Source organism: Pleurodeles waltl, chromosome 12 (genome assembly GCF_031143425.1).
Source record: "Pleurodeles waltl isolate 20211129_DDA chromosome 12, aPleWal1.hap1.20221129, whole genome shotgun sequence".
In the NCBI taxonomy this organism is placed as follows: domain Eukaryota; kingdom Metazoa; phylum Chordata; class Amphibia; order Caudata; family Salamandridae; genus Pleurodeles; species Pleurodeles waltl.
Window position 1 is genome coordinate 673,212,944 of NC_090451.1, and position 12,270 is coordinate 673,225,213.

A 12,270-nucleotide genomic window follows, 5' to 3' on the forward strand; every position below is an offset into this window, starting at 1 on the left:
ATAATCAACAAAGTTTCAAGATGCTTTCAAAAATTTCATCACATAAATTTCCATACCATTTGCCAACAGCTGAAAGTCCACTCCCTATTGCTTCCCATGCACCTGTTGTTTCTAGCTGTTTTAACTCTTCTTTCAAGTCAGTAATGTTCTTAATATATTTGTTCAATTCCTTACTATTATCAGGGATGTAAGTGCAACATTGTTGAACTTTTAACATACAACGGACTCTGCCCTCCTTCATGAGAAGGGTGTCTAACGCTAGTCTGTTTTGCAAAACCATTGAGTCGTGCCCTTATTAATTTCAAATGTTACCTAATAAGGTGATCAGGTGATTTCGAAGACTTTGAAAAATAATAAGGATGACTTAATGTTTAATGTTTTTTGTAAAATAATCTTATATTTTTCTTCAGACTTTTGTCTTGTAAACATAGCAAATTATAAAATGACAAGGCAGAACTTTTATGCCTCCCAAGTAATTTTAAATGAAGTGTCTGCAGGATTGTTGATGTACATAAATTCAAGAATATCAAAATCAGAGATGACTTAGGCACGAGCTAAGGTAAACACAACATCAGTTTCTAATTGAAGTAGATTCACCTTTAAGTTATTCAATACTGAGTAGAATGTACATGGGGAATAATTAGGAATTTACTCTTACCAAAAGTGCAGAGTCTTCAGAAATTAGTTAGTGCACTCGAAAATGAGTTTTGCTTTCGAAACTGGGTTAGGGCGGGAAAGGGCTGTGCCAGAGATGCCTTACTTTCATCTATTTTGGCTCGCCAGTACCCAAGGACAACGGATGAGCCAAACTTGAACCTTACTTGACTTGTTCACCTCTACCTGGAACATGGTGGCTCTTCATACGCAGGTGACCAAACCTCAACAAACGTTAGGCTGGGAAGAGTGGTGCCAGCATATTGTTCTCCAGATATCGCCTGAGACAACGCATGCACTATTGTTGGGAAATCTCTTGTAAACAAAGAAAAGCTCAAAACCAAATGAGAGCTTGCCCCTTACTTACCATAAGTTATCACTGGTTGGCATACTCGTTTACATGTTTATCATGGCAACATGTATTCAGATGCAGTGTGGGAGAAGGATTGATGCTGTCTGTAGGAAATCTTCCTTTTCTGCATGGCCACTCCTGATTTTTCGCCTTTTGGTGGACCCTCTTTTATTGCTAATTGTTTACACTGTGTGCATGGGCACTCTTGTTCGCTGGCCAGTTGATTTGCTCGTACCCATAAAACAGGAAGAAATGTAATAATATCTGATTGACATATTTACATTTTCTTCAAGGCCTTAGTATATGGGGCAGAAATACATGCATGGCTTGTAAAGTTGACCGTTAAATGTGGAGAGCAGCATTTATGTAGTGATCCCCTAGAGTGACAAAATAAACATTGCTTCAGGCCTCCCATTGTAACATGACTATTGCAATGCAAAATCTGCAATGTGACCTATGAAAACAAGTCTTTTTGAAAGGTAAAAATATTTCTTTTAAATATTAGTACTTCACCTCTATGTAGACCTTGTAGCCCACAAGGTAAGAGTGCATTATATTTGAAGATGAACAGGCAAAAAGATAATATTACTGTTTCCTTACAGTCACAAGCCCAAATTGCTAATTTCACTACGTCAGGCATAGCTGTCGTATGTAGAAAGTCAGAGTACAGATTTAAGTACTAATACTGTATCTCGTGAGTGAAATCTAAACAATAAAACACAGTTCCTAATAATTTTTAAAACTCCAATTCAGTGGTGATGATGAATTTGAATAAATATTGACAAGCACGTTTTTAGTAAGTTACCCTTTACCTGCTGGCAATGTCAGCAGGTTAATTACCATAAGCCTCTGCCACCTTTCAACCTGTGCTCTGCCTTGAATAGGTGTGAGCAAAGCGTGGAATGCCTTCCAGAAGCAAACAGTAGGCTGATCTGGATGAGCAGAGATGACTCCTCTGTACTCCACAGATTAAGAGTGGAAGCTGGGGCATCCTCTCACACTTTGATGGAGCATGTGTATGCTCTCTTCTTGAGGCAACGGTTCTTTTGTATCCTTTAAAGGATTAACAAGTAAATTGGGTAACAATCAATCATCATCAATTAACGGTGGAACCAATCTGGCCACAAAATGAAGGCCCAAATCTGAAAAAAGCCAAAAGGTTTTATTACAAATCAACACTCAGATTAATGCAAATAAATCTTAGTTCTTAGTAACACTTTATTTCAATCTTGAAGATTATAAAAGTACAATACACATAAAAATATCATGACAAAGACCAACACAATGGTTCAGACTGGTGCAGTGGTGACAATGCATCGGTTTCTACAGGAAAGAGCTGCAGAACCCAGTTCTGAGGCCCAGGACTGGATGGGGGCGCCTCAGGCAAGGGTAGGACGCACAGATGACAGAGTCCAGCAGCACCAGGAGACTTGAAGGCAGCCTTTGATGTCCCTGAGACAGTAGGAGAACAGGAGGCAAGCCAGCAAGTCTTTTGAGAATCTTGGGTTCAAGGATGTGGAGAACAGTTCCAGTCCTTCTCTCTCCAGACAAGAAGCAGCAGGCAGCAGGCAAATACAGCAAAGCAAGTTGCATAGTGGCAGCCCCTCCTACAGCACCCATCAGTCAGTAGGTCAACACAGCAATGCGCATGGCAGAGTGGTAGTCCCTCATGGCAGTACAGCAGTACTAATTCCTTGCAGAATGTCATTGGTTCCAGTAGAGTTCTGATTTGTTGCGTTTGGGGTCCAGTACTTATACCCAGTTGAGCCTTTGAAGTGGGGGAGACTTCAAAGAGAGTCCTTTGAAGTGCACAAGGCCCCTGTCCTTCCTTCCCCGGCTCCAGACACTCTACAGGAAGTTATGCAGTCCTTCCTGGGGTGAGAAGCATAGCCATTTTCCTGTGTGAATATCAGTTCTTCCCTCTAGCCCAGGTAGACCCATCAGTCTGGTGTTAGGCCATCAGGATCCAAATGTCATACCCAAGCTCCATTTGTGTGTGACTGTCTAGAGGGAATGCACAAAGCCCAGCTGTTATCTACCCCAGAAGTGCATTCAGAGACAAGCAGAGACACAGAATGGTTAGAGTAAAAAAGAAAATGCCAACTCTCTAACAATGACATTTTCAGACTTACAATTTAAATCTGACTTCACCATAAGTTGTGATATTACATTGTGAGTCCAGAGAGACCAAACTCCAAATTTCTATCTCTTCTCAATTGGAAGTAACACTTAAAGGTTGCTTTACGGTAACCCCAATGTTAAACAATGGGAGAGATGGGCCTTGCAGTAGTGAAAAACACATTTAATAGTTTTTCACTACCTGTACATGTTCAACTTTCTAAAAACACTGCATCCTGCTCTTGGCGCTAACCAGGGCCTACCTTAAGAGTGACTTATATGTATTAAAATGGAAAGTTTAGACCTCGCAAATTGGTGTACTTGTGAGATCGAAATATAGTTTAAAACTGCACACACAGGCTCTGCAGTGGCAGGCCTGAGATGTTTGAAGGGCTACTGTAGTGGGTGGCACAATCAGCGCTGCAGGTCCAATAGCAGCATTTAATTTACAGGCCCTGGGCACATACAGTGCACTTTACTAGGGACTTATAAATGAAATGTGCCAACTGTGGATAAGCAAATGTTAACATGTTTCGAGTACAGAGCACTTTCCCTTTAGCACTGGTCAACAGTCCTAAAGCCAGCAAAAATAAAGCCAGAAAAACAGGAGGTCAGAGGGCAAAATAGTTAGGGGAAGCATACTAAGGATGCCAGGTCTGACAGCTCCGAATTGTTCCTTTGAATGCCTCCCATTCTGTCAGAGGGGAGGAGAGAGTTCTGTGTTTTTAGCGGAATAGTTGTTGATAGTCATAGACAGGTGTCTCTGAAGACTATATCCTCCAGTTAGTGAGGCTCTAGGTGCCATGTGGGAATTGAGGAAGGGATCCAGTCCCATATGGGGGTGAGCTCTAGGGGGTTATGGTCTGAAAGAATTTTACCTAGATATGTGGTGTCTGTGACATTTGCAAGTATGGATGTGGGGCATAAAATATAGTAGGGAGTGTAGATTATGTTGTGAGGAATGAAAAGAATATTCTTTCATTCTCACATTAAATTCCCGCCATGCATTAGTTAGGGACCATCCCATTGTCCGTTCTCTGTGCGCCCTGCCCTGTTTAACCGGTGGTACACTAGGGAGGAGGGGTGGCAGCGGTTGAGCTTTGTGTCCAAAGTAGCCACCAATAAACCACAGAAAGTGAGACCAATCAGCCAGTAGAAAGGAAAGGTGCCATTGGAAAACATCTTGGGTTTATGTTCAGAGCGTAAACACTACCCAGCATTATTGATCTTTGTTAGAAATGGGGTCTTTGGTTGGCAGTCAGGTTACCCCCTGTCCAAGCAAGGACCCTCACTCTAGTCAGGGTAATGGAGAAACACACTTAGATAACCGCTGCTTACCCCCTTGGTAGCTTCGCACAAGCAGTCAGGCTTATCTCAGAAGCAATGTGTTAAGTATTTGTACCAACACACACAGTAATACAGTGAAAAAACTACAAAATGGACACCACACCAGTTTAGAAAAATAGGTAATATTTATCTAAATCAAACAAGACCAAAACAACAAAAATCCAACATACAGAAGTTAATATACGAATTTTTAAAAGAACAAGCGTCTTACACCATAGAAAACAACGGAAACAATGATTTTGCATAAACTACCTGGTTAACGTCAAAAATAAAGCCGCATGGGTGAGCGTGCGTCAGAAAAGGCAGCCATGCGTCAATTCCTTCCTCTCAAGGGAGGCCGTGTGTAGTTTCTTCTCCGGTCGGATCAGCGATGCGTCATTTTTCTCGCTTGCAAGAGAGTGATGAGTCGATTTCCGGATGGGGCAACTCTGATCCACGCAGAGTCGGGTTAACTTTGACGCCCAGGGACGATGCGTGGAATATTCTGTCGCACGGTATTAGAAAACTGCACTGCGTGGGGTTTGCGTTGTTTCCAGCAGCCGCAATCAGGTGTTGTGCGTCGTTTCTCCAGCTGCAATGCAGGTGGAGCGTCGATTTTAGCCACGAAGCTAGCGATGCATCGTTTATCAGCCGCATTGCAGAGGGTGCGTCGTAAATTTCCCCGCATGGCGTTCTGTGCATGGATTTTCAGCTCTTGTCTGCCTTCTTCACCTTTCAAGGGCCCAGGGACTGAATAGGACACCACTTGGCAGGGCAGGAGTCCCAGCAGAGAGTTCAGTTGTTAGCAGAGGAAGTTTTTGATGGCCCTGAAAATTCAAAACAGGAGGCAAGCTCAACTCAAGCTCTTGGAGATTCTTCACAAGCAGGAATATACCACAAACTCCAGCCTTTGTCCCCTTTCACATGCAGAAGCAGCAACTACAGGATAGCCCAACAAAGCACAGTCACAGACAGGGGCAGCACTTCTCCTCAGCTCTTCATCTCTTCCCCTTGGCAGAGGTTCCTCTTGAATCCAGAAGTGATCTAATTTTCAGGGGTTTTGCGTTCAATACTTATACCCCTTTCTGCCGTTGAAGTAGGCCTACTTAAAAGGAAAGTCTCTGTAGTTTAAAAGATCCTGCCTTGCCCAGGCCATGCCCCAGACACACACCAGGGGGTTGCAGACTGTATTGTGTGAGGGCAGGCACAGCCCTTTCATTTGTAAGTGACCACTCCTCCCTCCCCTCCTAGCACAGATGGGTCATCATGATATGCAGGCTACACCCCAGCTCCCTTTGTGTCACTGTCTGGAGAAGAGGCGCAAACAGCCCAATTGTCAAACTGACCCAGACAGGGAATCCACAAACAGGCGGAGTCACAGAATGGTTTAAGCAAGAAAATGCCTACTTTCTAAAAGTGGCATTTCCAAACACTTAATCTAAAAACTAACTTCACTAAAAGATGTATTTTTAAATTGTGAGTTCAGAGACCCTAAACTCCATATTTCCATCTGCTCTCAAAGGGAATCTGCACTTTAAAGTTATTCAAAGACAGCCCCCATGTTAACCTGTGAGAGAGATAGGCTTTGCAACAGTGAAGACTGAATTTGTGCAGTATTTCACTGTTAGGATATGTAACACACGTCAGTACATGTCCCACCTTTAACATACACTGCACCCTGCCCATGGGGCGACCTAGGGACTACCTTATGGGTGCCTTACATGTATTAAAAGGGAAGGTTTAGAGCCAAGTCGAATTGGCAGTTTAAAACTGCACACACAGACACTGCAGTGGCAGGTCTGAGCCACGTTTACAGGGCTACTTACGTGGGCGGCACAACCAGTGCAGCAGGCCCACTAGTAGCATTTGATTTACAGGCCCTGGGCACCTCTAGTGCACTTTACTAGGGACTTACTAGTAAATTAAACATGCCAATCATGGATAAGCCAATTTACACATAACGTTTACATTGGAGCACTTGCACTTTATCAGTGGTTAGCAGTGGTAAAGTGCCCAGAGTATCAAAAATAGAGTCCAGCACACATCAGCAACCTGGGAAGCAGAGGCAAAAAGTTAGGGGAGACCACACCAAGGATGCCAAGTCTAACAACCTTCCATCTAGATTCCCGTGTACAAACACATGATCCCCATTGTCCTCTATTGTGGACTCCACAACCTCCAACAGTATGCCAGCCTGCACCCATGCAGCTGACCCCTGCATAAGCTGAGTAGATAGTAGCAAACAATTGGCCCCTACATTTCGTGCCAAGCTGTAAGGATTCAACAGAAAAGAGGTGTGTTTCTTGTAGATAGACAATGTGGGCCCTGCGGCAAACAAGTTGGCATTGGAAGCCATTATGCTGATTGGGTGTTCCCATCCCCCATGACATTCCATGTCAAAATGTTAAAAGCATTTGGAATTGTCGACATTTACAGCACAAGTAAGAAAAATGACTGGAGGAGAGGATCACAGAACATGCAATACCCTTCATCCACCTTGTATCCCCCGATATCCCAGAGGTTCAAATCTTGACAGAAGATGAACAAACAATGATCAAAACCCAATACACGGTCCAGTGACAAACATTTGTTCAACCAGAAAAATAATTATAACTTAACTGAGCATAAACTGGAGCGATTGCTGTGGGGACCAGCTATACAAGCCAGAGAAACTGAACGGAGCATGTTTACAGTAGGATAAAACGTAAGTTACCCACAATATTTCCCTGTGGGGGCACTGCAGGAAAAGGAATAGAAGAAAGAAAGGACAGCTATCTATTAGTACAGCAGTACATTACCAATCACATACATAGTTCTGATATAAAAAGGAGGTTCCCTCTTAGTGGCTGAGTTCTCAGTGGAGTGTCAGCTGTCTGAGCCAATGGGCCTGATTATGACCTTGGCAAATGAGATATTCCATCACAAACACAATGAATATTCTGTCTGCCGTATTACAAATTCCATTATATTCTAGGGAACTTATAAACGGCGGGCGTGATATCCGTCACATTTGTGACGGAGTTTCCAGTCTGCCAAATTCATAATCAGGCCCAATATTATTGCTGGAGTGGGGTTCAAATAACGATGCCCGAGGTTTGCTGTGTCACAGTAAGGAAGAGAGCGATACTCAAGTTGGAGTCTGAAGCTGGACTGCAAGAGGAGGTGGCCAGAGGTGAACGGAGTTGTTGTCTGGTTGAAGTCACTGTGGCTATTACAACACTGCGCTCTTCTAATGCCTGTTAAGGAGACTGGGTTGAATTAGACGCCGGCCAGTGGAAGGTCCCACGTCAGCGGCACCGGACGGGGCGCTAAAAGGAGCCCTTTGGATTTTTGGGGTGAAGAGGGCAACTGGCATTCGGGTAATGCTCTTCCAGCCAGTCGCACACAGATTCAGGGGTATCAAAGAAAAGGGTAAGTTGGTCACATACAACCCACGGATTCCCTGGAAACATTAGGGTGTGGGACAGGCCCTATGCACAGAGTTGTTTTTTGGTAATTAGGAACGAGGCTCGTTTACATTGAACCGCTAGTGTGTGATCTGGGAAGAGGGACACATTGGTGTTGTCAGCAACAATCTAAGCATTTTCACTGGCTTTCTGTAACCCAGTGTTGTGGTCTCTAAAGTTCAGTATGCACACCACAATGGGTTGAGGAGGTGCCCCCAGTGGTGGCTGTGTGTAGGTATCCTATGTACCCGCTCCACAGTGAACATGTCTGAGAGTCCTTATGTGCCCACCATAGTTTTCAACTAGTTTTCAGTGAACATTGTAGCATGAATCCCTCCGTTCCCTTCAGCATTCCAATAATTGGCACATTATTGCAGTGGGCCCTACCTTCTGCATCCTCCGCTCTATCATGTAATAAACATATTTATAAACTCAGGTCCTCCAACTCAGTGGTGTGGGCTGTCTGCCACTGAGTCAATGTCGCTAGTTCAGTTTCTGTGACTTTGACTCTGTCAGATAGCTTGCAGTGATCACCGTGGAGGAGGCCTAGGTCCATTGCTAACACACCAATGTGTTTTTCTATGGCAGCTCTAGAGTCCCATTGCTCTTGGAGGATTAGATCAAGCTTATCCTGAACCAGATCTGGTGCAGTGGAAGGGACGCAATCTATTCCCATGTGCGCAGGCAACTCATCGGATTGTGTGCACCCCGTATTGGAGCTGTCATGATTTGGCGCTGTGGCCGTCCTAGTGCCCTTGGTGCAACCCATAGTGGTACTCTGCAGTGTAGATTAGCAACATTAGAAAAGCACTGAAGGTGTTGAGCAGTCTATGGTGATAGATGGGGGCCCAGGGGTGAGACGCCGCCTGTGTGTTGCGTAGTCACAAGCCCTCACTCCAGTCAGCATCCTTATCGCCCATGCAGCCCAGGCCGGTGCTAATTGTGTGGATGGCAGCCTTCAGGGGGGATGAAGGAGTAAGGATAGTAAAATATGGCCACTTAGGGGGTCCCACCTGTGATATCACCAGTGGATCAGTCGCGATGTGCAAACCAACAGTCTTCAGCCGTGCAGGACATGCACCCTACACCCGTCACTGCATACCAATCAGTAGAGTCTATGTTTTTTTTTGCAGATTTGTGGGACACAGGGGAGTGTAAATTGGAGGCACAGGATAGCGTTCTGTAGGTCAACTCAGTTGGGCACCCAGCCAGCAGCTGTCCATTATTTATGGGCCACGACATGCGGGGTGCAGCAATACAGGAAGAAAGATTCCACAGGGTCAGCTTGTCACGAGACTGACCACCATCAAGCTTGTGGAAGAGGCTGGGAGGCTCTAAGGCTCATTCAGGCTTAGGGCCTCTATAATACTGCTGGAGTTTGTTACTCACCTCCAGTTGAAAGCACAAGGCCGCCTTCCGAACATGTTCGGTGGAGGCAGCGCTCTCGCACCTCTCAACCCAACATTGGCTGGTGGGCTCCTCAGTTATATCTGGCGTATCGTCTCTAGCTAGTTCAGCAATGTCCAGGAGCCCAACCGGGGTGATGCCAGTATATTGTCCGGGGGCTGGGAAAGTTGCTGTGTGGCCTACAGGGTCAAATGTGATAGCATTGGAGGGTTGCATGGTGCAGGTTGCGTTGCTAGTCTGGCAGCGTAGTTTCAGCGGCCATGTTATGTGGCCTCAGCGCAACTCCCTCAGCCAGGGGCCCATCTTAAAAGGTGAGCGGGTAATTTACAACATTTGCACAATGTTCAGCCGTCATTTCAAGACAGGATAAGAGCAGATGAAGTGTTTTCCTGGGCGCCCCTCGGGCGCTCTGAGGGGTTCTGCCTATCGTCTTAAGCGACTATATATCCATCCATCTGACTGGCAGTCGCCAGTAGGTAGTTATAGTTAGGACCCAGTTTACATAGGAAAAGCGTTTGTTTTTCCAGAGACTGGCACAGTTTGAAGAATACTCTCCAAATTTTCAAAACTAGTTTGCCACTCACTTCAACTACTGCCTTGAACGATTCAGGGTGACTCATCAAGCGGAGGCCGAGAAAACAGGGGGGAGGAGGGTCCCAAAATGTGTTTTTGCCATCCAGTTTCCCATAGAGTTTTTAGACAGGTAGCTCTATGTCCAGGAAGTGCCCTTTTTAATATTTGGTGTAAATCCGTCAGTAGTTTTTGAGATATTTAAAGAAAACCAAATTTGTGTATCTAGAGGCGTGAACCCTTTTCGAATCCTCCCAATCTATACAGAGAGATCTGATTGGCTGCAAGCACTGCAACCAGGAAGTGTTGACAGCCGTTTTGGGACTCAAACTCAGCTGAGTACCCCCCAAACACAAGAGAAAAGATAAGGGGGCAGGTTAGTGATACCCTGACCCCTTAGCCTTGATGTTGGGGTTCACCTGGACCTCTCCAGGGCAAAAAAAGCAATTAAAAAAAAGTCTAGAGAGTAAAATCGAGGCCGATTCATAAATCTGCAAATTAAAAAAAACGAAACAAAAAACAAGCGTGGTCTCCTGTGCTTGTTTTTAGTTCAGCCCCTGGGTTGGACAAGTACCAGGGGCATGAAGGTATTACAAAAAAATGAGGGGGATGCACAGGGCCCCACTCCTAGGGCTCTTTTGAGCCACAGGGACCACCACCTCCATAGGTCTTTATTAAAATATAGGGGGGGGGCGTGCAGATCCCCCTCCATTCTACTCTTTTGAGCCCAGGGGACCACCAACTCCCTGGGGCTTTATTTAAAAAAATAGAGGGGGTGCTGCGTGGACCCACCTCCTGGTGCTTCAATGTGCCCCACCTCCCTCATGGTCGGGCCATGCCAATTAAGGGAGGGGGGCTATGGAAACCTCGTAATTGGAGTCAATAATGACTAATATTAAAAGGGGGCAAATGAGGGGCACAGCAACTGTTTTGGGATGGCGGTGCCGGACTTTCCAAGACCCACACGCCCACACCAAACAAAGGATTGTCGCAGCATCAAGGGTGAAAGATGCAGTTGAATGGAGCTTACGGAGTTTGCAAAGGCTACTGCAGGGTGGCAGTTCTGGTACTTACCTTGGAATGCCACATGGCAGGGTAAGGCGGTCAGAGAGGGGAAGGGGCACAGAACCAAGCTCTTGCATCCCAGTATGCTGGTCAGCCAAGCACACTGAATAATCCAACGTAGCGAGTTGGGTCTAAAACAAACAGATGGTGGAATACCACTTTCCGCACAAACGGTAAAGCTCCAGCTCAAGGACCCCAGTCATCGGCAATAAATGGCGGACGGATGCAGGCCCTAATATGATTCATAATTCATCATAAAAGTATCTGTATGTTCTATTTATGACTTATTTGACTTATTGATGTGATTTATAATTTGATTTATGATAATGTATCAATACAGTATTTTGATATATGGCTTAATTGACGTACTTGAATGATTTATGGCTTGATTTATGATCAGGTGTTTATACGTTATCTTCTTTATTTATGACACTGTGAAGTATTAGAATGTGTGATGATAGTGATAGTGATTTACGGGGGGTTAAAGCTACAGACATGATGATTTATGACCCTGGTGACGTGAAGCGAGTTTGCGTGTACGACAATGTTAAATAGAGCCACGACTGTTAATTTCCAAATGTATTAAGTGTATACCGTGGCATTTTTGAGTGGGAGCGGCCACATGCGAAATATATGTAGGCCTTTTTCCTGGGAGAAATCTCTGCGATTTCTTCTGCCCATCTATTGTCATGCCCACATACAGATTCAGACCATTGTAATTTTGCTGTTTTATTTCACACTTTTTTTCATAACATAGAGGGGTTAGGAAGGAAGTGCTGCATGTTTCTTGTTTCCTACAGTATGCCCACAAGGACTTGCCAAGGCATGTCTAAATGCTTGAAATAGTTTATTTGATCATAGGAAGTTCCGCAGCACATTAAGGGGAAATGGCAAGTGTCAACTTTAGAACACATGAGAGTGAAAGAAGATTTGGTAAAACTGTAAAATCAATTGTAAAGGAGACCAACGACAGGAAAAACAACCATACTAACATACAGATACCTTCAACCACAGAGCTCCTCATGCAAAATTATTTTAAGATCAGACTACTACAACTCTGCTTTTTTTTTAGAATCTATTACCAGAATGGTTGAACAGGACTTCTGTAGACTGCGTCTATCACAAAATGAATCATTAACGTTCTTACTGTGCATCTGCACTTCTTTACTGAACGAATGCATATATTGGGGGTTATTACAACTTTGGAGGAGATGTTAATCCGTCCCAAAAGTGACGGTAAAGTGACAGATATACCACCAGCCGTATTACGAGTCCATTATATCCTATGGAACTCGTAATACGGCTGGTGGTATATCCGTCACTTTACTGTCA

The 12,270-nt window shown here is 44.6% G+C and overlaps 1 long non-coding RNA gene across 1 annotated transcript in view; it reads left to right on the forward strand.

Moving 5' to 3' along the window:
* LOC138268705 (uncharacterized) overlaps positions 1-12,270 on the forward strand; it is a 527,660-nt gene that overhangs the window by 127,724 nt on the left and 387,666 nt on the right. The gene's annotated exons all lie outside the window — the stretch shown is intronic.